This window comes from Chanodichthys erythropterus, chromosome 17, assembly GCF_024489055.1.
Source record: "Chanodichthys erythropterus isolate Z2021 chromosome 17, ASM2448905v1, whole genome shotgun sequence".
Taxonomy (NCBI): Eukaryota; Metazoa; Chordata; class Actinopteri; order Cypriniformes; family Xenocyprididae; genus Chanodichthys; species Chanodichthys erythropterus.
In genome coordinates this window covers 35,153,054-35,177,486 of record NC_090237.1, presented here as the reverse complement: position 1 = coordinate 35,177,486, position 24,433 = coordinate 35,153,054, and the positions used below count along the sequence as shown (strand labels likewise).

Genomic DNA, 24,433 nt, shown 5'->3' with positions numbered 1-24,433 from the left:
GGTAGGGCCCAGCGGGCGATCTGAAGGAAGGGGGCGGGCACACTTGTCAAAGGTACCAGAGTACAGGTACTGAAGGGGGTGTGGCCTCTATGTTTTCGAGAAATAAAAAGAGCTGGCAGAAAAACGTAAAGTGCTTTTCTGTCGGTGTAATTGGCCACCCGTTACCCTTATGATAGCTGCTTATGGACGAGAACTTGGTGTGTCAAACATGTTGCCTTAAAATAACCACATTTACGTAAAGAACAGAACATCGTGTTGGACGTCGCTAGAATTATTTGTACTGTGAACCAATCAGAACCTTTAAATTACATCAACTGTCCTTTCATATACCTATAAGTGTTGATGTTTCTGGGTGCTAAGTTAGCTTGAGGTTGGATCCCCTCACTCATTTTCTATGGCCTTTGGAAGTGTGGAGAACTCTGTCTTCGGTAAACTCTCTGTCAACTGACTGAACCTCAGATTTGACCCCTGGACTGAGCTCATTGGTCTGTTTATGGGGGAAAACTGTGTTCCCTAATGGCATCTACTGAAGGAAGCGGGTGGACAAACTTGTCGAGGGGACCAGAGTACAAGCTTTAAAAGTGTTTCGAACTCTACAGTGAAAAAAAACAAAAACAAAAGACAGTCGCCCCGCCTGAGGCCTATCTAGGCCGCGGGTAGCAGCGAGCTTTCACCAAGGTGGTAGGGCCCAGCGAGCGATCTCACCACTGCAGAACCTTGCACTACAGAGTGCTTTGGGTCGTCGGTGCTAGGGCTGGACACACTGATTGAAGAACAGCTCAATGTGTTTCGAGATAAGGTATCTTGGAGCTTGCGTGTTCACATATATAGCCAAATCCAGCATTGGTCTGTTTATGGGGGAAAACTGTGCTCCTTAATATGGCATCTAATGAAGGAAACGGGTGGACAAACTTGTCGAGGGCACCAGAGTACAAGCTTTAAAAGTGTTTTGATCTCTACAGTTAAAAAAAAAAGAGGAGCAAGAGAGGATGCATCAAGTTCTGTGAAGGAGGGTCGATCAAACCTGCAACAAGATGGAGCGCTTCACGGATTTGCGTGTCATCCTTTCGCAGGGGCCATGCTAATCTTCTCTGTATCGATCCAATTTTAGTATATGTGCTGCCTTAGCAAGCACGAGCCTGTTGTCCCGCCCGAGGCCTATGTACGCCTCGGGTAGCAGCGAGCTTTCACCAAGGCGGTAGGGCCCAGCGGAAGGGGGGCGGGCACACTTGTCAAAGGTACCAGAGTACAGGTACTGAAGGGGGTGTGGCCTCTATGTTTTCGAGAAATAAAAAGAGCTGGCAGAAAAACGTAAAGTGCTTTTCTGTCGGTGTAATTGGCCACCCGTTACCCTTATGATAGCTGCTTATGGACGAGAACTTGGTGTGTCAAACATGTTGCCTTAAAATAACCACATTTACGTAAAGAACAGAACATCGTGTTGGACGTCGCTAGAATTATTTGTACTGTGAACCAATCAGAACCTTTAAATTACATCAACTGTCCTTTCATATACCTATAAGTGTTGATGTTTCTGGGTGCTAAGTTAGCTTGAGGTTGGATCCCCTCACTCATTTTCTATGGCCTTTGGAAGTGTGGAGAACTCTGTCTTCGGTAAACTCTCTGTCAACTGACTGAACCTCAGATTTGACCCCTGGACTGAGCTCATTGGTCTGTTTATGGGGGAAAACTGTGTTCCCTAATGGCATCTACTGAAGGAAGCGGGTGGACAAACTTGTCGAGGGGACCAGAGTACAAGCTTTAAAAGTGTTTCGAACTCTAAAGTGAAAAAAAACAAAAACAAAAGACAGTCACCCCGCCTGAGGCCTATCTAGGCCGAGGGTAGCAGCGAGCTTTCACCAAGGTGGTAGGGCCCAGCGAGCGATCTCACCACTGCAGAACCTTGCACTACAGAGTGCTTTGGGTCGTCGGTGCTAGGGCTGGACACACTGATTGAAGAACAGCTCAATGTGTTTCGAGATAAGGTATCTTGGAGCTTGCGTGTTCACATATATAGCCAAATCCAGCATTGGTCTGTTTATGGGGGAAAACTGTGCTCCTTAATATGGCATCTAATGAAGGAAACGGGTGGACAAACTTGTCGAGGGCACCAGAGTACAAGCTTTAAAAGTGTTTTGATCTCTACAGTTAAAAAAAAAAGAGGAGCAAGAGAGGATGCATCAAGTTCTGTGAAGGAGGGTCGATCAAACCTGCAACAAGATGGAGCGCTTCACGGATTTGCGTGTCATCCTTTCGCAGGGGCCATGCTAATCTTCTCTGTATCGATCCAATTTTAGTATATGTGCTGCCTTAGCAAGCACGAGCCTGTTGTCCCACCCGAGGCCTATGTACGCCTCGGGTAGCAGCGAGCTTTCACCAAGGCGGTAGGGCCCAGCGGGCGATCTGAAGGAAGGGGGCGGGCACACTTGTCAAAGGTACCAGAGTACAGGTACTGAAGGGGGTGTGGCCTCTATGTTTTCGAGAAATAAAAAGAGCTGGCAGAAAAACGTAAAGTGCTTTTCTGTCGGTGTAATTGGCCACCCGTTACCCTTATGATAGCTGCTTATGGACGAGAACTTGGTGTGTCAAACATGTTGCCTTAAAATAACCACATTTACGTAAAGAACAGAACATCGTGTTGGACGTCGCTAGAATTATTTGTACTGTGAACCAATCAGAACCTTTAAATTACATCAACTGTCCTTTCATATACCTATAAGTGTTGATGTTTCTGGGTGCTAAGTTAGCTTGAGGTTGGATCCCCTCACTCATTTTCTATGGCCTTTGGAAGTGTGGAGAACTCTGTCTTCGGTAAACTCTCTGTCAACTGACTGAACCTCAGATTTGACCCCTGGACTGAGCTCATTGGTCTGTTTATGGGGGAAAACTGTGTTCCCTAATGGCATCTACTGAAGGAAGCGGGTGGACAAACTTGTCGAGGGGACCAGAGTACAAGCTTTAAAAGTGTTTCGAACTCTACAGTGAAAAAAAACAAAAACAAAAGACAGTCGCCCCGCCTGAGGCCTATCTAGGCCGAGGGTAGCAGCGAGCTTTCACCAAGGTGGTAGGGCCCAGCGAGCGATCTCACCACTGCAGAACCTTGCACTACAGAGTGCTTTGGGTCGTCGGTGCTAGGGCTGGACACACTGATTGAAGAACAGCTCAATGTGTTTCGAGATAAGGTATCTTGGAGCTTGCGTGTTCACATATATAGCCAAATCCAGCATTGGTCTGTTTATGGGGGAAAACTGTGCTCCTTAATATGGCATCTAATGAAGGAAACGGGTGGACAAACTTGTCGAGGGCACCAGAGTACAAGCTTTAAAAGTGTTTTGATCTCTACAGTTAAAAAAAAAAGAGGAGCAAGAGAGGATGCATCAAGTTCTGTGAAGGAGGGTCGATCAAACCTGCAACAAGATGGAGCGCTTCACGGATTTGCGTGTCATCCTTTCGCAGGGGCCATGCTAATCTTCTCTGTATCGATCCAATTTTAGTATATGTGCTGCCTTAGCAAGCACGAGCCTGTTGTCCCACCCGAGGCCTATGTACGCCTCGGGTAGCAGCGAGCTTTCACCAAGGCGGTAGGGCCCAGCGGGCGATCTGAAGGAAGGGGGCGGGCACACTTGTCAAAGGTACCAGAGTACAGGTACTGAAGGGGGTGTGGCCTCTATGTTTTCGAGAAATAAAAAGAGCTGGCAGAAAAACGTAAAGTGCTTTTCTGTCGGTGTAATTGGCCACCCGTTACCCTTATGATAGCTGCTTATGGACGAGAACTTGGTGTGTCAAACATGTTGCCTTAAAATAACCACATTTACGTAAAGAACAGAACATCGTGTTGGACGTCGCTAGAATTATTTGTACTGTGAACCAATCAGAACCTTTAAATTACATCAACTGTCCTTTCATATACCTATAAGTGTTGATGTTTCTGGGTGCTAAGTTAGCTTGAGGTTGGATCCCCTCACTCATTTTCTATGGCCTTTGGAAGTGTGGAGAACTCTGTCTTCGGTAAACTCTCTGTCAACTGACTGAACCTCAGATTTGACCCCTGGACTGAGCTCATTGGTCTGTTTATGGGGGAAAACTGTGTTCCCTAATGGCATCTACTGAAGGAAGCGGGTGGACAAACTTGTCGAGGGGACCAGAGTACAAGCTTTAAAAGTGTTTCGAACTCTAAAGTGAAAAAAAACAAAAACAAAAGACAGTCACCCCGCCTGAGGCCTATCTAGGCCGAGGGTAGCAGCGAGCTTTCACCAAGGTGGTAGGGCCCAGCGAGCGATCTCACCACTGCAGAACCTTGCACTACAGAGTGCTTTGGGTCGTCGGTGCTAGGGCTGGACACACTGATTGAAGAACAGCTCAATGTGTTTCGAGATAAGGTATCTTGGAGCTTGCGTGTTCACATATATAGCCAAATCCAGCATTGGTCTGTTTATGGGGGAAAACTGTGCTCCTTAATATGGCATCTAATGAAGGAAACGGGTGGACAAACTTGTCGAGGGCACCAGAGTACAAGCTTTAAAAGTGTTTTGATCTCTACAGTTAAAAAAAAAAGAGGAGCAAGAGAGGATGCATCAAGTTCTGTGAAGGAGGGTCGATCAAACCTGCAACAAGATGGAGCGCTTCACGGATTTGCGTGTCATCCTTTCGCAGGGGCCATGCTAATCTTCTCTGTATCGATCCAATTTTAGTATATGTGCTGCCTTAGCAAGCACGAGCCTGTTGTCCCACCCGAGGCCTATGTACGCCTCGGGTAGCAGCGAGCTTTCACCAAGGCGGTAGGGCCCAGCGGGCGATCTGAAGGAAGGGGGCGGGCACACTTGTCAAAGGTACCAGAGTACAGGTACTGAAGGGGGTGTGGCCTCTATGTTTTCGAGAAATAAAAAGAGCTGGCAGAAAAACGTAAAGTGCTTTTCTGTCGGTGTAATTGGCCACCCGTTACCCTTATGATAGCTGCTTATGGACGAGAACTTGGTGTGTCAAACATGTTGCCTTAAAATAACCACATTTACGTAAAGAACAGAACATCGTGTTGGACGTCGCTAGAATTATTTGTACTGTGAACCAATCAGAACCTTTAAATTACATCAACTGTCCTTTCATATACCTATAAGTGTTGATGTTTCTGGGTGCTAAGTTAGCTTGAGGTTGGATCCCCTCACTCATTTTCTATGGCCTTTGGAAGTGTGGAGAACTCTGTCTTCGGTAAACTCTCTGTCAACTGACTGAACCTCAGATTTGACCCCTGGACTGAGCTCATTGGTCTGTTTATGGGGGAAAACTGTGTTCCCTAATGGCATCTACTGAAGGAAGCGGGTGGACAAACTTGTCGAGGGGACCAGAGTACAAGCTTTAAAAGTGTTTCGAACTCTACAGTGAAAAAAAACAAAAACAAAAGACCGTAGCTCCGCCTGAGGCCTATCTAGGCCTCGGGTAGCAGCGAGCTTTCACCAAGGTGGTAGGGCCCAGCGAGCGATCTCACCACTGCAGAACCTTGCACTACAGAGTGCTTTGGGTCGTCGGTGCTAGGGCTGGACACACTGATTGAAGAACAGCTCAATGTGTTTCGAGATAAGGTATCTTGGAGCTTGCGTGTTCACATATATAGCCAAATCCAGCATTGGTCTGTTTATGGGGGAAAACTGTGCTCCTTAATATGGCATCTAATGAAGGAAACGGGTGGACAAACTTGTCGAGGGCACCAGAGTACAAGCTTTAAAAGTGTTTTGATCTCTACAGTTAAAAAAAAAAGAGGAGCAAGAGAGGATGCATCAAGTTCTGTGAAGGAGGGTCGATCAAACCTGCAACAAGATGGAGCGCTTCACGGATTTGCGTGTCATCCTTTCGCAGGGGCCATGCTAATCTTCTCTGTATCGATCCAATTTTAGTATATGTGCTGCCTTAGCAAGCACGAGCCTGTTGTCCCACCCGAGGCCTATGTACGCCTCGGGTAGCAGCGAGCTTTCACCAAGGCGGTAGGGCCCAGCGGGCGATCTGAAGGAAGGGGGCGGGCACACTTGTCAAAGGTACCAGAGTACAGGTACTGAAGGGGGTGTGGCCTCTATGTTTTCGAGAAATAAAAAGAGCTGGCAGAAAAACGTAAAGTGCTTTTCTGTCGGTGTAATTGGCCACCCGTTACCCTTATGATAGCTGCTTATGGACGAGAACTTGGTGTGTCAAACATGTTGCCTTAAAATAACCACATTTACGTAAAGAACAGAACATCGTGTTGGACGTCGCTAGAATTATTTGTACTGTGAACCAATCAGAACCTTTAAATTACATCAACTGTCCTTTCATATACCTATAAGTGTTGATGTTTCTGGGTGCTAAGTTAGCTTGAGGTTGGATCCCCTCACTCATTTTCTATGGCCTTTGGAAGTGTGGAGAACTCTGTCTTCGGTAAACTCTCTGTCAACTGACTGAACCTCAGATTTGACCCCTGGACTGAGCTCATTGGTCTGTTTATGGGGGAAAACTGTGTTCCCTAATGGCATCTACTGAAGGAAGCGGGTGGACAAACTTGTCGAGGGGACCAGAGTACAAGCTTTAAAAGTGTTTCGAACTCTACAGTGAAAAAAAACAAAAACAAAAGACAGTCGCCCCGCCTGAGGCCTATCTAGGCCGAGGGTAGCAGCGAGCTTTCACCAAGGTGGTAGGGCCCAGCGAGCGATCTCACCACTGCAGAACCTTGCACTACAGAGTGCTTTGGGTCGTCGGTGCTAGGGCTGGACACACTGATTGAAGAACAGCTCAATGTGTTTCGAGATAAGGTATCTTGGAGCTTGCGTGTTCACATATATAGCCAAATCCAGCATTGGTCTGTTTATGGGGGAAAACTGTGCTCCTTAATATGGCATCTAATGAAGGAAACGGGTGGACAAACTTGTCGAGGGCACCAGAGTACAAGCTTTAAAAGTGTTTTGATCTCTACAGTTAAAAAAAAAAGAGGAGCAAGAGAGGATGCATCAAGTTCTGTGAAGGAGGGTCGATCAAACCTGCAACAAGATGGAGCGCTTCACGGATTTGCGTGTCATCCTTTCGCAGGGGCCATGCTAATCTTCTCTGTATCGATCCAATTTTAGTATATGTGCTGCCTTAGCAAGCACGAGCCTGTTGTCCCACCCGAGGCCTATGTACGCCTCGGGTAGCAGCGAGCTTTCACCAAGGCGGTAGGGCCCAGCGGGCGATCTGAAGGAAGGGGGCGGGCACACTTGTCAAAGGTACCAGAGTACAGGTACTGAAGGGGGTGTGGCCTCTATGTTTTCGAGAAATAAAAAGAGCTGGCAGAAAAACGTAAAGTGCTTTTCTGTCGGTGTAATTGGCCACCCGTTACCCTTATGATAGCTGCTTATGGACGAGAACTTGGTGTGTCAAACATGTTGCCTTAAAATAACCACATTTACGTAAAGAACAGAACATCGTGTTGGACGTCGCTAGAATTATTTGTACTGTGAACCAATCAGAACCTTTAAATTACATCAACTGTCCTTTCATATACCTATAAGTGTTGATGTTTCTGGGTGCTAAGTTAGCTTGAGGTTGGATCCCCTCACTCATTTTCTATGGCCTTTGGAAGTGTGGAGAACTCTGTCTTCGGTAAACTCTCTGTCAACTGACTGAACCTCAGATTTGACCCCTGGACTGAGCTCATTGGTCTGTTTATGGGGGAAAACTGTGTTCCCTAATGGCATCTACTGAAGGAAGCGGGTGGACAAACTTGTCGAGGGGACCAGAGTACAAGCTTTAAAAGTGTTTCGAACTCTAAAGTGAAAAAAAACAAAAACAAAAGACAGTCACCCCGCCTGAGGCCTATCTAGGCCGAGGGTAGCAGCGAGCTTTCACCAAGGTGGTAGGGCCCAGCGAGCGATCTCACCACTGCAGAACCTTGCACTACAGAGTGCTTTGGGTCGTCGGTGCTAGGGCTGGACACACTGATTGAAGAACAGCTCAATGTGTTTCGAGATAAGGTATCTTGGAGCTTGCGTGTTCACATATATAGCCAAATCCAGCATTGGTCTGTTTATGGGGGAAAACTGTGCTCCTTAATATGGCATCTAATGAAGGAAACGGGTGGACAAACTTGTCGAGGGCACCAGAGTACAAGCTTTAAAAGTGTTTTGATCTCTACAGTTAAAAAAAAAAAGAGGAGCAAGAGAGGATGCATCAAGTTCTGTGAAGGAGGGTCGATCAAACCTGCAACAAGATGGAGCGCTTCACGGATTTGCGTGTCATCCTTTCGCAGGGGCCATGCTAATCTTCTCTGTATCGATCCAATTTTAGTATATGTGCTGCCTTAGCAAGCACGAGCCTGTTGTCCCGCCCGAGGCCTATGTACGCCTCGGGTAGCAGCGAGCTTTCACCAAGGCGGTAGGGCCCAGCGGGCGATCTGAAGGAAGGGGGCGGGCACACTTGTCAAAGGTACCAGAGTACAGGTACTGAAGGGGGTGTGGCCTCTATGTTTTCGAGAAATAAAAAGAGCTGGCAGAAAAACGTAAAGTGCTTTTCTGTCGGTGTAATTGGCCACCCGTTACCCTTATGATAGCTGCTTATGGACGAGAACTTGGTGTGTCAAACATGTTGCCTTAAAATAACCACATTTACGTAAAGAACAGAACATCGTGTTGGACGTCGCTAGAATTATTTGTACTGTGAACCAATCAGAACCTTTAAATTACATCAACTGTCCTTTCATATACCTATAAGTGTTGATGTTTCTGGGTGCTAAGTTAGCTTGAGGTTGGATCCCCTCACTCATTTTCTATGGCCTTTGGAAGTGTGGAGAACTCTGTCTTCGGTAAACTCTCTGTCAACTGACTGAACCTCAGATTTGACCCCTGGACTGAGCTCATTGGTCTCTTTATGGGGGAAAACTGTGTTCCCTAATGGCATCTACTGAAGGAAGCGGGTGGACAAACTTGTCGAGGGGACCAGAGTACAAGCTTTAAAAGTGTTTCGAACTCTACAGTGAAAAAAAACAAAAACAAAAGACCGTAGCTCCACCTGAGGCCTATCTAGGCCGCGGGTAGCAGCGAGCTTTCACCAAGGTGGTAGGGCCCAGCGAGCGATCTCACCACTGCAGAACCTTGCACTACAGAGTGCTTTGGGTCGTTGGTGCTAGGGCTGGACACACTGATTGAAGAACAGCTCAATGTGTTTCGAGATAAGGTATCTTGGAGCTTGCGTGTTCACATATATAGCCAAATCCAGCATTGGTCTGTTTATGGGGGAAAACTGTGCTCCTTAATATGGCATCTAATGAAGGAAACGGGTGGACAAACTTGTCGAGGGCACCAGAGTACAAGCTTTAAAAGTGTTTTGATCTCTACAGTTAAAAAAAAAAGAGGAGCAAGAGAGGATGCATCAAGTTCTGTGAAGGAGGGTCGATCAAACCTGCAACAAGATGGAGCGCTTCACGGATTTGCGTGTCATCCTTTCGCAGGGGCCATGCTAATCTTCTCTGTATCGATCCAATTTTAGTATATGTGCTGCCTTAGCAAGCACGAGCCTGTTGTCCCACCCGAGGCCTATGTACGCCTCGGGTAGCAGCGAGCTTTCACCAAGGCGGTAGGGCCCAGCGGGCGATCTGAAGGAAGGGGGCGGGCACACTTGTCAAAGGTACCAGAGTACAGGTACTGAAGGGGGTGTGGCCTCTATGTTTTCGAGAAATAAAAAGAGCTGGCAGAAAAACGTAAAGTGCTTTTCTGTCGGTGTAATTGGCCACCCGTTACCCTTATGATAGCTGCTTATGGACGAGAACTTGGTGTGTCAAACATGTTGCCTTAAAATAACCACATTTACGTAAAGAACAGAACATCGTGTTGGACGTCGCTAGAATTATTTGTACTGTGAACCAATCAGAACCTTTAAATTACATCAACTGTCCTTTCATATACCTATAAGTGTTGATGTTTCTGGGTGCTAAGTTAGCTTGAGGTTGGATCCCCTCACTCATTTTCTATGGCCTTTGGAAGTGTGGAGAACTCTGTCTTCGGTAAACTCTCTGTCAACTGACTGAACCTCAGATTTGACCCCTGGACTGAGCTCATTGGTCTGTTTATGGGGGAAAACTGTGTTCCCTAATGGCATCTACTGAAGGAAGCGGGTGGACAAACTTGTCGAGGGGACCAGAGTACAAGCTTTAAAAGTGTTTCGAACTCTAAAGTGAAAAAAAACAAAAACAAAAGACAGTCACCCCGCCTGAGGCCTATCTAGGCCGAGGGTAGCAGCGAGCTTTCACCAAGGTGGTAGGGCCCAGCGAGCGATCTCACCACTGCAGAACCTTGCACTACAGAGTGCTTTGGGTCGTCGGTGCTAGGGCTGGACACACTGATTGAAGAACAGCTCAATGTGTTTCGAGATAAGGTATCTTGGAGCTTGCGTGTTCACATATATAGCCAAATCCAGCATTGGTCTGTTTATGGGGGAAAACTGTGCTCCTTAATATGGCATCTAATGAAGGAAACGGGTGGACAAACTTGTCGAGGGCACCAGAGTACAAGCTTTAAAAGTGTTTTGATCTCTACAGTTAAAAAAAAAAGAGGAGCAAGAGAGGATGCATCAAGTTCTGTGAAGGAGGGTCGATCAAACCTGCAACAAGATGGAGCGCTTCACGGATTTGCGTGTCATCCTTTCGCAGGGGCCATGCTAATCTTCTCTGTATCGATCCAATTTTAGTATATGTGCTGCCTTAGCAAGCACGAGCCTGTTGTCCCACCCGAGGCCTATGTACGCCTCGGGTAGCAGCGAGCTTTCACCAAGGCGGTAGGGCCCAGCGGGCGATCTGAAGGAAGGGGGCGGGCACACTTGTCAAAGGTACCAGAGTACAGGTACTGAAGGGGGTGTGGCCTCTATGTTTTCGAGAAATAAAAAGAGCTGGCAGAAAAACGTAAAGTGCTTTTCTGTCGGTGTAATTGGCCACCCGTTACCCTTATGATAGCTGCTTATGGACGAGAACTTGGTGTGTCAAACATGTTGCCTTAAAATAACCACATTTACGTAAAGAACAGAACATCGTGTTGGACGTCGCTAGAATTATTTGTACTGTGAACCAATCAGAACCTTTAAATTACATCAACTGTCCTTTCATATACCTATAAGTGTTGATGTTTCTGGGTGCTAAGTTAGCTTGAGGTTGGATCCCCTCACTCATTTTCTATGGCCTTTGGAAGTGTGGAGAACTCTGTCTTCGGTAAACTCTCTGTCAACTGACTGAACCTCAGATTTGACCCCTGGACTGAGCTCATTGGTCTCTTTATGGGGGAAAACTGTGTTCCCTAATGGCATCTACTGAAGGAAGCGGGTGGACAAACTTGTCGAGGGGACCAGAGTACAAGCTTTAAAAGTGTTTCGAACTCTACAGTGAAAAAAAACAAAAACAAAAGACCGTAGCTCCACCTGAGGCCTATCTAGGCCGCGGGTAGCAGCGAGCTTTCACCAAGGTGGTAGGGCCCAGCGAGCGATCTCACCACTGCAGAACCTTGCACTACAGAGTGCTTTGGGTCGTTGGTGCTAGGGCTGGACACACTGATTGAAGAACAGCTCAATGTGTTTCGAGATAAGGTATCTTGGAGCTTGCGTGTTCACATATATAGCCAAATCCAGCATTGGTCTGTTTATGGGGGAAAACTGTGCTCCTTAATATGGCATCTAATGAAGGAAACGGGTGGACAAACTTGTCGAGGGCACCAGAGTACAAGCTTTAAAAGTGTTTTGATCTCTACAGTTAAAAAAAAAAAGAGGAGCAAGAGAGGATGCATCAAGTTCTGTGAAGGAGGGTCGATCAAACCTGCAACAAGATGGAGCGCTTCACGGATTTGCGTGTCATCCTTTCGCAGGGGCCATGCTAATCTTCTCTGTATCGATCCAATTTTAGTATATGTGCTGCCTTAGCAAGCACGAGCCTGTTGTCCCACCCGAGGCCTATGTACGCCTCGGGTAGCAGCGAGCTTTCACCAAGGCGGTAGGGCCCAGCGGGCGATCTGAAGGAAGGGGGCGGGCACACTTGTCAAAGGTACCAGAGTACAGGTACTGAAGGGGGTGTGGCCTCTATGTTTTCGAGAAATAAAAAGAGCTGGCAGAAAAACGTAAAGTGCTTTTCTGTCGGTGTAATTGGCCACCCGTTACCCTTATGATAGCTGCTTATGGACGAGAACTTGGTGTGTCAAACATGTTGCCTTAAAATAACCACATTTACGTAAAGAACAGAACATCGTGTTGGACGTCGCTAGAATTATTTGTACTGTGAACCAATCAGAACCTTTAAATTACATCAACTGTCCTTTCATATACCTATAAGTGTTGATGTTTCTGGGTGCTAAGTTAGCTTGAGGTTGGATCCCCTCACTCATTTTCTATGGCCTTTGGAAGTGTGGAGAACTCTGTCTTCGGTAAACTCTCTGTCAACTGACTGAACCTCAGATTTGACCCCTGGACTGAGCTCATTGGTCTGTTTATGGGGGAAAACTGTGTTCCCTAATGGCATCTACTGAAGGAAGCGGGTGGACAAACTTGTCGAGGGGACCAGAGTACAAGCTTTAAAAGTGTTTCGAACTCTAAAGTGAAAAAAAACAAAAACAAAAGACAGTCACCCCGCCTGAGGCCTATCTAGGCCGAGGGTAGCAGCGAGCTTTCACCAAGGTGGTAGGGCCCAGCGAGCGATCTCACCACTGCAGAACCTTGCACTACAGAGTGCTTTGGGTCGTCGGTGCTAGGGCTGGACACACTGATTGAAGAACAGCTCAATGTGTTTCGAGATAAGGTATCTTGGAGCTTGCGTGTTCACATATATAGCCAAATCCAGCATTGGTCTGTTTATGGGGGAAAACTGTGCTCCTTAATATGGCATCTAATGAAGGAAACGGGTGGACAAACTTGTCGAGGGCACCAGAGTACAAGCTTTAAAAGTGTTTTGATCTCTACAGTTAAAAAAAAAAAGAGGAGCAAGAGAGGATGCATCAAGTTCTGTGAAGGAGGGTCGATCAAACCTGCAACAAGATGGAGCGCTTCACGGATTTGCGTGTCATCCTTTCGCAGGGGCCATGCTAATCTTCTCTGTATCGATCCAATTTTAGTATATGTGCTGCCTTAGCAAGCACGAGCCTGTTGTCCCACCCGAGGCCTATGTACGCCTCGGGTAGCAGCGAGCTTTCACCAAGGCGGTAGGGCCCAGCGGGCGATCTGAAGGAAGGGGGCGGGCACACTTGTCAAAGGTACCAGAGTACAGGTACTGAAGGGGGTGTGGCCTCTATGTTTTCGAGAAATAAAAAGAGCTGGCAGAAAAACGTAAAGTGCTTTTCTGTCGGTGTAATTGGCCACCCGTTACCCTTATGATAGCTGCTTATGGACGAGAACTTGGTGTGTCAAACATGTTGCCTTAAAATAACCACATTTACGTAAAGAACAGAACATCGTGTTGGACGTCGCTAGAATTATTTGTACTGTGAACCAATCAGAACCTTTAAATTACATCAACTGTCCTTTCATATACCTATAAGTGTTGATGTTTCTGGGTGCTAAGTTAGCTTGAGGTTGGATCCCCTCACTCATTTTCTATGGCCTTTGGAAGTGTGGAGAACTCTGTCTTCGGTAAACTCTCTGTCAACTGACTGAACCTCAGATTTGACCCCTGGACTGAGCTCATTGGTCTGTTTATGGGGGAAAACTGTGTTCCCTAATGGCATCTACTGAAGGAAGCGGGTGGACAAACTTGTCGAGGGGACCAGAGTACAAGCTTTAAAAGTGTTTCGAACTCTACAGTGAAAAAAAACAAAAACAAAAGACTGTCGCCCCGCCTGAGGCCTATCTAGGCCGCGGGTAGCAGCGAGCTTTCACCAAGGTGGTAGGGCCCAGCGAGCGATCTCACCACTGCAGAACCTTGCACTACAGAGTGCTTTGGGTCGTTGGTGCTAGGGCTGGACACACTGATTGAAGAACAGCTCAATGTGTTTCGAGATAAGGTATCTTGGAGCTTGCGTGTTCACATATATAGCCAAATCCAGCATTGGTCTGTTTATGGGGGAAAACTGTGCTCCTTAATATGGCATCTAATGAAGGAAACGGGTGGACAAACTTGTCGAGGGCACCAGAGTACAAGCTTTAAAAGTGTTTTGATCTCTACAGTTAAAAAAAAAGAGGAGCAAGAGAGGATGCATCAAGTTCTGTGAAGGAGGGTCGATCAAACCTGCAACAAGATGGAGCGCTTCACGGATTTGCGTGTCATCCTTTCGCAGGGGCCATGCTAATCTTCTCTGTATCGATCCAATTTTAGTATATGTGCTGCCTTAGCAAGCACGAGCCTGTTGTCCCGCCCGAGGCCTATGTACGCCTCGGGTAGCAGCGAGCTTTCACCAAGGCGGTAGGGCCCAGCGGAAGGAAGGGGGCGGGCACACTTGTCAAAGGTACCAGAGTACAGGTACTGAAGGGGGTGTGGCCTCTATGTTTTCGAGAAATAAAAAGAGCTGGCAGAAAAACGTAAAGTGCTTTTCTGTCGGTGTAATTGGCCACCCGTTACCCTTATGATAGCTGCTTATGGACGAGAACTTGGTGTGTCAAACATGTTGCCTTAAAATAACCACATTTACGTAAAGAACAGAACATCGTGTTGGACGTCGCTAGAATTATTTGTACTGTGAACCAATCAGAACCTTTAAATTACATCAACTGTCCTTTCATATACCTATAAGTGTTGATGTTTCTGGGTGCTAAGTTAGCTTGAGGTTGGATCCCCTCACTCATTTTCTATGGCCTTTGGAAGTGTGGAGAACTCTGTCTTCGGTAAACTCTCTGTCAACTGACTGAACCTCAGATTTGACCCCTGGACTGAGCTCATTGGTCTGTTTATGGGGGAAAACTGTGTTCCCTAATGGCATCTACTGAAGGAAGCGGGTGGACAAATTTGTCGAGGGGACCAGAGTACAAGCTTTAAAAGTGTTTCGAACTCTAAAGTGAAAAAAACAAAAACAAAAGACAGCCACCCCGCCTGAGGCCTATCTAGGCCGAGGGTAGCAGCGAGCTTTCACCAAGGTGGTAGGGCCCAGCGAGCGATCTCACCACTGCAGAACCTTGCACTACAGAGTGCTTTGGGTCGTCGGTGCTAGGGCTGGACACACTGATTGAAGAACAGCTCAATGTGTTTCGAGATAAGGTATCTTGGAGCTTGCGTGTTCACATATATAGCCAAATCCAGCATTGGTCTGTTTATGGGGGAAAACTGTGCTCCTTAATATGGCATCTAATGAAGGAAACGGGTGGACAAACTTGTCGAGGGCACCAGAGTACAAGCTTTAAAAGTGTTTTGATCTCTACAGTTAAAAAAAAAAGAGGAGCAAGAGAGGATGCATCAAGTTCTGTGAAGGAGGGTCGATCAAACCTGCAACAAGATGGAGCGCTTCACGGATTTGCGTGTCATCCTTTCGCAGGGGCCATGCTAATCTTCTCTGTATCGATCCAATTTTAGTATATGTGCTGCCTTAGCAAGCACGAGCCTGTTGTCCCACCCGAGGCCTATGTACGCCTCGGGTAGCAGCGAGCTTTCACCAAGGCGGTAGGGCCCAGCGGGCGATCTGAAGGAAGGGCGGGCACACTTGTCAAAGGTACCAGAGTACAGGTACTGAAGGGGGTGTGGCCTCTATGTTTTCGAGAAATAAAAAGAGCTGGCAGAAAAACGTAAAGTGCTTTTCTGTCGGTGTAATTGGCCACCCGTTACCCTTATGATAGCTGCTTATGGACGAGAACTTGGTGTGTCAAACATGTTGCCTTAAAATAACCACATTTACGTAAAGAACAGAACATCGTGTTGGACGTCGCTAGAATTATTTGTACTGTGAACCAATCAGAACCTTTAAATTACATCAACTGTCCTTTCATATACCTATAAGTGTTGATGTTTCTGGGTGCTAAGTTAGCTTGAGGTTGGATCCCCTCACTCATTTTCTATGGCCTTTGGAAGTGTGGAGAACTCTGTCTTCGGTAAACTCTCTGTCAACTGACTGAACCTCAGATTTGACCCCTGGACTGAGCTCATTGGTCTGTTTATGGGGGAAAACTGTGTTCCCTAATGGCATCTACTGAAGGAAGCGGGTGGACAAACTTGTCGAGGGGACCAGAGTACAAGCTTTAAAAGTGTTTCGAACTCTACAGTGAAAAAAAACAAAAACAAAAGACTGTCGCCCCGCCTGAGGCCTATCTAGGCCGCGGGTAGCAGCGAGCTTTCACCAAGGTGGTAGGGCCCAGCGAGCGATCTCACCACTGCAGAACCTTGCACTACAGAGTGCTTTGGGTCGTTGGTGCTAGGGCTGGACACACTGATTGAAGAACAGCTCAATGTGTTTCGAGATAAGGTATCTTGGAGCTTGCGTGTTCACATATATAGCCAAATCCAGCATTGGTCTGTTTATGGGGGAAAACTGTGCTCCTTAATATGGCATCTAATGAAGGAAACGGGTGGACAAACTTGTCGAGGGCACCAGAGTACAAGCTTTAAAAGTGTTTTGATCTCTACAGTTAAAAAAAAAAGAGGAGCAAGAGAGGATGCATCAAGTTCTGTGAAGGAGGGTCGATCAAACCTGCAACAAGATGGAGCGCTTCACGGATTTGCGTGTCATCCTTTCGCAGGGGCCATGCTAATCTTCTCTGTATCGATCCAATTTTAGTATATGTGCTGCCTTAGCAAGCACGAGCCTGTTGTCCCACCCGAGGCCTATGTACGCCTCGGGTAGCAGCGAGCTTTCACCAAGGCGGTAGGGCCCAGCGGGCGATCTGAAGGAAGGGGGCGGGCACACTTGTCAAAGGTACCAGAGTACAGGTACTGAAGGGGGTGTGGCCTCTATGTTTTCGAGAAATAAAAAGAGCTGGCAGAAAAACGTAAAGTGCTTTTCTGTCGGTGTAATTGGCCACCCGTTACCCTTATGATAGCTGCTTATGGACGAGAACTTGGTGTGTCAAACATGTTGCCTTAAAATAACCACATTTACGTAAAGAACAGAACATCGTGTTGGACGTCGCTAGAATTATTTGTACTGTGAACCAATCAGAACCTTTAAATTACATCAACTGTCCTTTCATATACCTATAAGTGTTGATGTTTCTGGGTGCTAAGTTAGCTTGAGGTTGGATCCCCTCACTCATTTTCTATGGCCTTTGGAAGTGTGGAGAACTCTGTCTTCGGTAAACTCTCTGTCAACTGACTGAACCTCAGATTTGACCCCTGGACTGAGCTCATTGGTCTGTTTATGGGGGAAAACTGTGTTCCCTAATGGCATCTACTGAAGGAAGCGGGTGGACAAACTTGTCGAGGGGACCAGAGTACAAGCTTTAAAAGTGTTTCGAACTCTACAGTGAAAAAAAACAAAAACAAAAGACAGTCGCCCCGCCTGAGGCCTATCTAGGCCGAGGGTAGCAGCGAGCTTTCACCAAGGTGGTAGGGCCCAGCGAGCGATCTCACCACTGCAGAACCTTGCACTACAGAGTGCTTTGGGTCGTCGGTGCTAGGGCTGGACACACTGATTGAAGAACAGCTCAATGTGTTTCGAGATAAGGTATCTTGGAGCTTGCGTGTTCACATATATAGCCAAATCCAGCATTGGTCTGTTTATGGGGGAAAACTGTGCTCCTTAATATGGCATCTAATGAAGGAAACGGGTGGACAAACTTGTCGAGGGCACCAGAGTACAAGCTTTAAAAGTGTTTTGATCTCTACAGTTAAAAAAAAAAAAAAAAGAGGAGCAAGAGAGGATGCATCAAGTTCTGTGAAGGAGGGTCGATCAAACCTGCAACAAGATGGAGCGCTTCACGGATTTGCGTGTCATCCTTTCGCAGGGGCCATGCTAATCTTCTCTGTATCGATCCAATTTTAGTATATGTGCTGCCTTAGCAAGCACGAGCCTGTTGTCCCACCCGAGGCCTATGTACGCCTCGGGTAGCAGCGAGCTTTCACCAAGGCGGTAGGGCCCAGCGGGCGATCTGAAGGAAGGGGGCGGGCACACTTGTCAAAGGTACCAGAGTACAGGTACTGAAGGGGGTGTGGCCTCTATGTTTTCGAGAAATAAAAAGAGCTGGCAGAAAAACGTAAAGTGCTTTTCTGTCGGTGTAATTGGCCACCCGTTACCCTTATGATAGCTGCTTATGGACGAGAACTTGGTGTGTCAAACATGTTGCCTTAAAATAACCACATTTACGTAAAGAACAGAACATCGTGTTGGACGTCGCTAGAATTATTTGTACTGTGAACCAATCAGAACCTTTAAATTACATCAACTGTCCTTTCATATACCTATAAGTGTTGATGTTTCTGGGTGCTAAGTTAGCTTGAGGTTGGATCCCCTCACTCATTTTCTATGGCCTTTGGAAGTGTGGAGAACTCTGTCTTCGGTAAACTCTCTGTCAACTGACTGAACCTCAGATTTGACCCCTGGACTGAGCTCATTGGTCTGTTTATGGGGGAAAACTGTGTTCCCTAATGGCATCTACTGAAGGAAGCGGGTGGACAAACTTGTCGAGGGGACCAGAGTACAAGCTTTAAAAGTGTTTCGAACTCTACAGTGAAAAAAAACAAAAACAAAAGACCGTAGCTCCGCCTGAGGCCTATCTAGGCCGAGGGTAGCAGCGAGCTTTCACCAAGGTGGTAGGGCCCAGCGAGCGATCTCACCACTGCAGAACCTTGCACTACAGAGTGCTTTGGGTCGTCGGTGCTAGGGCTGGACACACTGATTGAAGAACAGCTCAATGTGTTTCGAGATAAGGTATCTTGGAGCTTGCGTGTTCACATATATAGCCAAATCCAGCATTGGTCTGTTTATGGGGGAAAACTGTGCTCCTTAATATGGCATCTAATGAAGGAAACGGGTGGACAAACTTGTCGAGGGCACCAGAGTACAAGCTTTAAAAGTGTTTTGATCTCTACAGTTAAAAAAAAAAAAAAAAGAGGAGCAAGAGAGGATGCATCAAGTTCTGTGAAGGAGGGTCGATCAAACCTGCAACAAGATGGAGCGCTTCACGGATTTGCGTGTCATCCTTTCGCAGGGGCCATGCTAATCTTCTCTGTATCGATCCAATTTTAGTATATTATTAGGCCCCTGCGAAAGGATGACACGCAAATCCGTGAAGCGCTCCATCTTGTTGCAGGTTTGATCGACCCTCCTTCACAGAACTTGATGCATCCTCTCTTGCTCCTCTTTTCTTTTTTAACTGTAGAGATCAAAACACTTTTAAAGCTTGTACTCTGGTGCCCTCGACAAGTTTGTCCACCCGTTTCCTTCATTAAATGCCATATTAAGGAGCACAGTTTTCCCCCATAAACAGACCAATGCTGGATTTGGCTATATATGTGAACACGCAAGCTCCAAGATACCTTATCTCGAAACACATTGAGCTGTTCTTCAATCAGTGTGTCCAGCCCTAGCACCGACGACCCAAAGCACTCTGTAGTGCAAGGTTCTGCAGTGGTGAGATCGCTCGCTGGGCCCTACCACCTTGGTGAAAGCTCGCTGCTACCCTCGGCCTAGATAGGCCTCAGGCGGGGTGACTGTCTTTTGTTTTTGTTTTTTTTCACTTTAGAGTTCGAAACACTTTTAAAGCTTGTACTCTGGTCCCCTCGACAAGTTTGTCCACCCGCTTCCTTCAGTAGATGCCATTAGGGAACACAGTTTTCCCCCATAAACAGACCAATGAGCTCAGTCCAGGGGTCAAATCTGAGGTTCAGTCAGTTGACAGAGAGTTTACCGAAGACAGAGTTCTCCACACTTCCAAAGGCCATAGAAAATGAGTGAGGGGATCCAACCTCAAGCTAACTTAGCACCCAGAAACATCAACACTTATAGGTATATGAAAGGACAGTTGATGTAATTTAAAGGTTCTGATTGGTTCACAGTACAAATAATTCTAGCGACGTCCAACACGATGTTCTGTTCTTTACGTAAATGTGGTTATTTTAAGGCAACATGTTTGACACACCAAGTTCTCGTCCATAAGCAGCTATCATAAGGGTAACGGGTGGCCAATTACACCGACAGAAAAGCACTTTACGTTTTTCTGCCAGCTCTTTTTATTTCTCGAAAACATAGAGGCCACACCCCCTTCAGTACCTGTACTCTGGTACCTTTGACAAGTGTGCCCGCCCCCTTCCTTCAGATCGCTCGCTGGGCCCTACCGCCTTGGTGAAAGCTCGCTGCTACCCGAGGCGTACATAGGCCTCGGGCGGGACAACAGGCTCGTGCTTGCTAAGGCAGCACATATACTAAAATTGGATCGATACAGAGAAGATTAGCATGGCCCCTGCGAAAGGATGACACGCAAATCCGTGAAGCGCTCCATCTTGTTGCAGGTTTGATCGACCCTCCTTCACAGAACTTGATGCATCCTCTCTTGCTCCTCTTTGTTTTTTTGTTTTTTTATTAACTGTAGAGATCAAAACACTTTTAAAGCTTGTACTCTGGTGCCCTCGACAAGTTTGTCCACCCGTTTCCTTCATTAGATGCCATATTAAGGAGCACAGTTTTCCCCCATAAACAGACCAATGCTGGATTTGGCTATATATGTGAACACGCAAGCTCCAAGATACCTTATCTCGAAACACATTGAGCTGTTCTTCAATCAGTGTGTCCAGCCCTAGCACCGACGACCCAAAGCACTCTGTAGTGCAAGGTTCTGCAGTGGTGAGATCGCTCGCTGGGCCCTACCACCTTGGTGAAAGCTCGCTGCTACCCTCGGGCTAGATAGGCCTCAGGCGGGGTGACTGTCTTTTGTTTTTGTTTTTTTTCACTTTAGAGTTCGAAACACTTTTAAAGCTTGTACTCTGGTCCCCTCGACAAGTTTGTCCACCCGCTTCCTTCAGTAGATGCCATTAGGGAACACAGTTTTCCCCCATAAACAGACCAATGAGCTCAGTCCAGGGGTCAAATCTGAGGTTCAGTCAGTTGACAGAGAGTTTACCGAAGACAGAGTTCTCCACACTTCCAAAGGCCATAGAAAATGAGTGAGGGGATCCAACCTCAAGCTAACTTAGCACCCAGAAACATCAACACTTATAGGTATATGAAAGGACAGTTGATGTAATTTAAAGGTTCTGATTGGTTCACAGTACAAATAATTCTAGCGACGTCCAACACGATGTTCTGTTCTTTACGTAAATGTGGTTATTTTAAGGCAACATGTTTGACACACCAAGTTCTCGTCCATAAGCAGCTATCATAAGGGTAACGGGTGGCCAATTACACCGACAGAAAAGCACTTTACGTTTTTCTGCCAGCTCTTTTTATTTCTCGAAAACATAGAGGCCACACCCCCTTCAGTACCTGTACTCTGGTACCTTTGACAAGTGTGCCCGCCCCCTTCCGCTGGGCCCTACCGCCTTGGTGAAAGCTCGCTGCTACCCGAGGCGTACATAGGCCTCGGGCGGGACGACAGGCTCGTGCTTGTTAAGGCAGCACATATACTAAAATTGGATCGATACAGAGAAGATTAGCATGGCCCCTGCGAAAGGATGACACGCAAATCCGTGAAGCGCTCCATCTTGTTGCAGGTTTGATCGACCCTCCTTCACAGAACTTGATGCATCCTCTCTTGCTCCTCTTTTTTTTTTTTTTTAACTGTAGAGATCAAAACACTTTTAAAGCTTGTACTCTGGTGCCCTCGACAAGTTTGTCCACCCGTTTCCTTCATTAGATGCCATATTAAGGAGCACAGTTTTCCCCCATAAACAGACCAATGCTGGATTTGGCTATATATGTGAACACGCAAGCTCCAAGATACCTTATCTCGAAACACATTGAGCTGTTCTTCAATCAGTGTGTCCAGCCCTAGCACCGACGACCCAAAGCACTCTGTAGTGCAAGGTTCTGCAGTGGTGAGATCGCTCGCTGGGCCCTACCACCTTGGTGAAAGCTCGCTGCTACCCTCGGCCTAGATAGGCCTCAGGCGGGGTGACTGTCTTTTGTTTTTGTTTTTTTTCACTTTAGAGTTCGAAACACTTTTAAAGCTTGTACTCTGGTCCCCTCGACAAGTTTGTCCACCCGCTTCCTTCAGTAGATGCCATTAGGGAACACAGTTTTCCCCCATAAACAGACCAATGAGCTCAGTCCAGGGGTCAAATCTGAGGTTCAGTCAGTTGACAGAGAGTTTACCGAAGACAGAGTTCTCCACACTTCCAAAGGCCATAGAAAATGAGTGAGGGGATCCAACCTCAAGCTAACTTAGCACCCAGAAACATCAACACTTATAGGTATATGAAAGGACAGTTGATGTAATTTAAAGGTTCTGATTGGTTCACAGTACAAATAATTCTAGCGACGTCCAACACGATGTTCTGTTCTTTACGTAAATGTGGTTATTTTAAGGCAACATGTTTGACACACCAAGTTCTCGTTCATAAGCAGCTATCATAAGGGTAACGGGTGGCCAATTACACCGACAGAAAAGCACTTTACGTTTTTCTGCCAGCTCTTTTTATTTCTCGAAAACATAGAGGCCACACCCCCTTCAGTACCTGTACTCTGGTACCTTTGACAAGTGTGCCCGCCCCCTTCCTTCAGATCGCCCGCTGGGCCCTACCGCCTTGGTGAAAGCTCGCTGCTACCCGAGGCGTACATAGGCCTCGGGTGGGACAACAGGCTCGTGCTTGCTAAGGCAGCACATATACTAAAATTGGATCGATACAGAGAAGATTAGCATGGCCCCTGCGAAAAGGAACCTGATGGATCTTCTCTGTGGCCACCCTGTGCCCCCAGCGGCCCCTGGGGGCCTTCCAAGTCCCTGAACTGCAAGTTGGTGACCCCCAAACCCCGATGGGGTCACCTGTGGGGTTGTGGGGTGCTCATCCTTCTAAATTGAGAGAAATCAGTGTATTTGGGTGGGCCTTGGGGGCGGGTTGAGCAAGGCACATGAGACTGGCATAATAAGTAGCCATGTGCCTCCTGGGGCATGATAAATGCATATCAAGTAGCCATGTGCTGTAGTAGTACTGTCACAAACTGTCCCTGATATGAGGTAATGTAAGAAATGTTATATTTGTATAATAAGATATTTTAAGATATATTAACATCAAATAATAGTATTGTATAATATTCAAAATGATATTTCTTAAAACACTCCAATTTAAATTTTGTAAAATGTCTTTTTATACCATATGCATCAACGATATCAAGGACCCTTCTATTTTAATCAATTAAATCATATGATATCTCCGATATTTCAATGTATAGTCAAATATTTAATATCTATTAAACTGATATGTTATATTTAGAATGTATTTATATTTAATATTTTCAAATAATATATAATATTTTCAAATAATATTCTATTTATATTTTAAAAATATATTATTTATGTTTTAAACACTCAATGTTTGAATTTTATGTCAATTCCATAACATTTCTTGTTTATACTTTATGCATCAATGATATTCAGGACCCTTTATATTGTAAATCATTTAAATCGTATATGTAAATATTTAAATGTTTAATAAATATTTAAAAATATATTAAAATTATTGTATTATATTTATATAGTATTTTATTTTGTTAAAAATTATATATTTATTTAAAGCACTCATTAAAAAACTCATAGGTTTTAATGTCAATTTCATAAAATTTGTCAATTTCTTGTTCATACCATATGCATAAATTATATTATATTTCATTATATTTCAAGTCATTCAAAACATATATATTATTTTTTATTTAAACCACTTTGACTTCTGGACAACGAGGTATTCGTTTCCATTCTTCCCTATCCATTAGTATTTCAATAAATGTATATTGTAAATAATACATTAAAACAACCATTTGTATATGTTGTTGTTGATAGCCACGCCCTGTTACATTGGAATAATGCACATTTGATACTAAAAGCACATTTTTATCTATGAGAATACTAGATTAATAAAAAGAAAGACATAACAACAGAAATTAATTGAAAAAAGTTTATTGAGATATATAATTGACAGAAATAGTAAACATTTGATAAATTGGAAATTAATGTGTAAAGGGAAAGATTGGAAGAGATATCTTCTGTATAAAAACAAACAGTTGATAAATTGGAGGAAAGTAATGTGTAAGAAAAAAAGAAACCCCAACAACAGATGTTTGTATTAAAGAATGAAAGACAACTGGTATTGTAATTCCCTCGCGCCGTGAATGGCATAATCGGGGGGGGGTGCATTGGAGACCTATTGGCAGACGGGTAGGGGGTCTCCAATGCAGGTCCAGGAACTCGGGCAGCCACGGTGGGTCAGGTGCCACGGGCAGCAACGGCAGGTCAGGAGTGTCTGGCAGCCATGGCGGGTCAGAGGCCGTGGGCAGCCATAGCAGTTCGAGAGCCTTGGGACACCAAGGCCACAGCATGCCAGATGGTTCGGGCAGCCACGAGGTGTCAGGTGCCGTGGGCAGCCATGGCGGGTCAGAGTCCGTAGATGACCATGGCAAGTCAGAATCCATAGGTG

At 45.9% G+C, this 24,433-nt stretch overlaps 18 non-coding genes and 1 pseudogene across 18 annotated transcripts; 3 read left to right on the top strand and 16 right to left on the bottom strand.

The window, feature by feature from the left end:
• Positions 1 to 1,028: 1,028 nt before the first annotated feature.
• Positions 1,029 to 1,135, bottom strand: LOC137005659 (U6 spliceosomal RNA). Its single transcript, XR_010892398.1, has one exon. It is a non-coding gene; the product is annotated as a U6 spliceosomal RNA (small nuclear RNA).
• Positions 1,136 to 2,214: 1,079 nt separating this feature from the next.
• Positions 2,215 to 2,321, bottom strand: LOC137005658 (U6 spliceosomal RNA). Its single transcript, XR_010892397.1, has one exon. It is a non-coding gene; the product is annotated as a U6 spliceosomal RNA (small nuclear RNA).
• A 1,090-nt stretch (positions 2,322 to 3,411) lies between these two features.
• Positions 3,412 to 3,518, bottom strand: LOC137005657 (U6 spliceosomal RNA). Its single transcript, XR_010892396.1, has one exon. It is a non-coding gene; the product is annotated as a U6 spliceosomal RNA (small nuclear RNA).
• Positions 3,519 to 4,608: 1,090 nt separating this feature from the next.
• Positions 4,609 to 4,715, bottom strand: LOC137005656 (U6 spliceosomal RNA). Its single transcript, XR_010892395.1, has one exon. It is a non-coding gene; the product is annotated as a U6 spliceosomal RNA (small nuclear RNA).
• Positions 4,716 to 5,805: 1,090 nt separating this feature from the next.
• Positions 5,806 to 5,912, bottom strand: LOC137005654 (U6 spliceosomal RNA). Its single transcript, XR_010892393.1, has one exon. It is a non-coding gene; the product is annotated as a U6 spliceosomal RNA (small nuclear RNA).
• A 1,090-nt stretch (positions 5,913 to 7,002) lies between these two features.
• LOC137005653 (U6 spliceosomal RNA) lies at positions 7,003 to 7,109 on the bottom strand. Its single transcript, XR_010892392.1, has one exon. It is a non-coding gene; the product is annotated as a U6 spliceosomal RNA (small nuclear RNA).
• Positions 7,110 to 8,200: 1,091 nt separating this feature from the next.
• On the bottom strand, positions 8,201 to 8,307 carry LOC137005652 (U6 spliceosomal RNA). The gene has a single exon (XR_010892391.1). It is a non-coding gene; the product is annotated as a U6 spliceosomal RNA (small nuclear RNA).
• A 1,090-nt stretch (positions 8,308 to 9,397) lies between these two features.
• Positions 9,398 to 9,504, bottom strand: LOC137005651 (U6 spliceosomal RNA). Its single transcript, XR_010892390.1, has one exon. It is a non-coding gene; the product is annotated as a U6 spliceosomal RNA (small nuclear RNA).
• Positions 9,505 to 10,594: 1,090 nt separating this feature from the next.
• LOC137005650 (U6 spliceosomal RNA) lies at positions 10,595 to 10,701 on the bottom strand. Its single transcript, XR_010892389.1, has one exon. It is a non-coding gene; the product is annotated as a U6 spliceosomal RNA (small nuclear RNA).
• A 1,091-nt stretch (positions 10,702 to 11,792) lies between these two features.
• LOC137005648 (U6 spliceosomal RNA) lies at positions 11,793 to 11,899 on the bottom strand. The gene has a single exon (XR_010892388.1). It is a non-coding gene; the product is annotated as a U6 spliceosomal RNA (small nuclear RNA).
• A 1,091-nt stretch (positions 11,900 to 12,990) lies between these two features.
• On the bottom strand, positions 12,991 to 13,097 carry LOC137005647 (U6 spliceosomal RNA). The gene has a single exon (XR_010892387.1). It is a non-coding gene; the product is annotated as a U6 spliceosomal RNA (small nuclear RNA).
• Positions 13,098 to 14,186: 1,089 nt separating this feature from the next.
• LOC137005646 (U6 spliceosomal RNA) lies at positions 14,187 to 14,293 on the bottom strand. Its single transcript, XR_010892386.1, has one exon. It is a non-coding gene; the product is annotated as a U6 spliceosomal RNA (small nuclear RNA).
• A 1,081-nt stretch (positions 14,294 to 15,374) lies between these two features.
• LOC137005645 (U6 spliceosomal RNA) lies at positions 15,375 to 15,481 on the bottom strand. The gene has a single exon (XR_010892385.1). It is a non-coding gene; the product is annotated as a U6 spliceosomal RNA (small nuclear RNA).
• Positions 15,482 to 16,569: 1,088 nt separating this feature from the next.
• Positions 16,570 to 16,676, bottom strand: LOC137005644 (U6 spliceosomal RNA). Its single transcript, XR_010892384.1, has one exon. It is a non-coding gene; the product is annotated as a U6 spliceosomal RNA (small nuclear RNA).
• A 1,096-nt stretch (positions 16,677 to 17,772) lies between these two features.
• Positions 17,773 to 17,879, bottom strand: LOC137005642 (U6 spliceosomal RNA). The gene has a single exon (XR_010892382.1). It is a non-coding gene; the product is annotated as a U6 spliceosomal RNA (small nuclear RNA).
• A 1,096-nt stretch (positions 17,880 to 18,975) lies between these two features.
• LOC137005700 (U6 spliceosomal RNA) lies at positions 18,976 to 19,081 on the bottom strand. Its single transcript, XR_010892436.1, has one exon. It is a non-coding gene; the product is annotated as a U6 spliceosomal RNA (small nuclear RNA).
• Positions 19,082 to 20,209: 1,128 nt separating this feature from the next.
• On the top strand, positions 20,210 to 20,316 carry LOC137005641 (U6 spliceosomal RNA). Its single transcript, XR_010892381.1, has one exon. It is a non-coding gene; the product is annotated as a U6 spliceosomal RNA (small nuclear RNA).
• Positions 20,317 to 21,406: 1,090 nt separating this feature from the next.
• Positions 21,407 to 21,513, top strand: LOC137005612 (U6 spliceosomal RNA). The gene has a single exon (XR_010892355.1). It is a non-coding gene; the product is annotated as a U6 spliceosomal RNA (small nuclear RNA).
• A 1,095-nt stretch (positions 21,514 to 22,608) lies between these two features.
• On the top strand, positions 22,609 to 22,682 carry LOC137005701 (U6 spliceosomal RNA; annotated as a pseudogene).
• Positions 22,683 to 24,433: the final 1,751 nt, after the last annotated feature.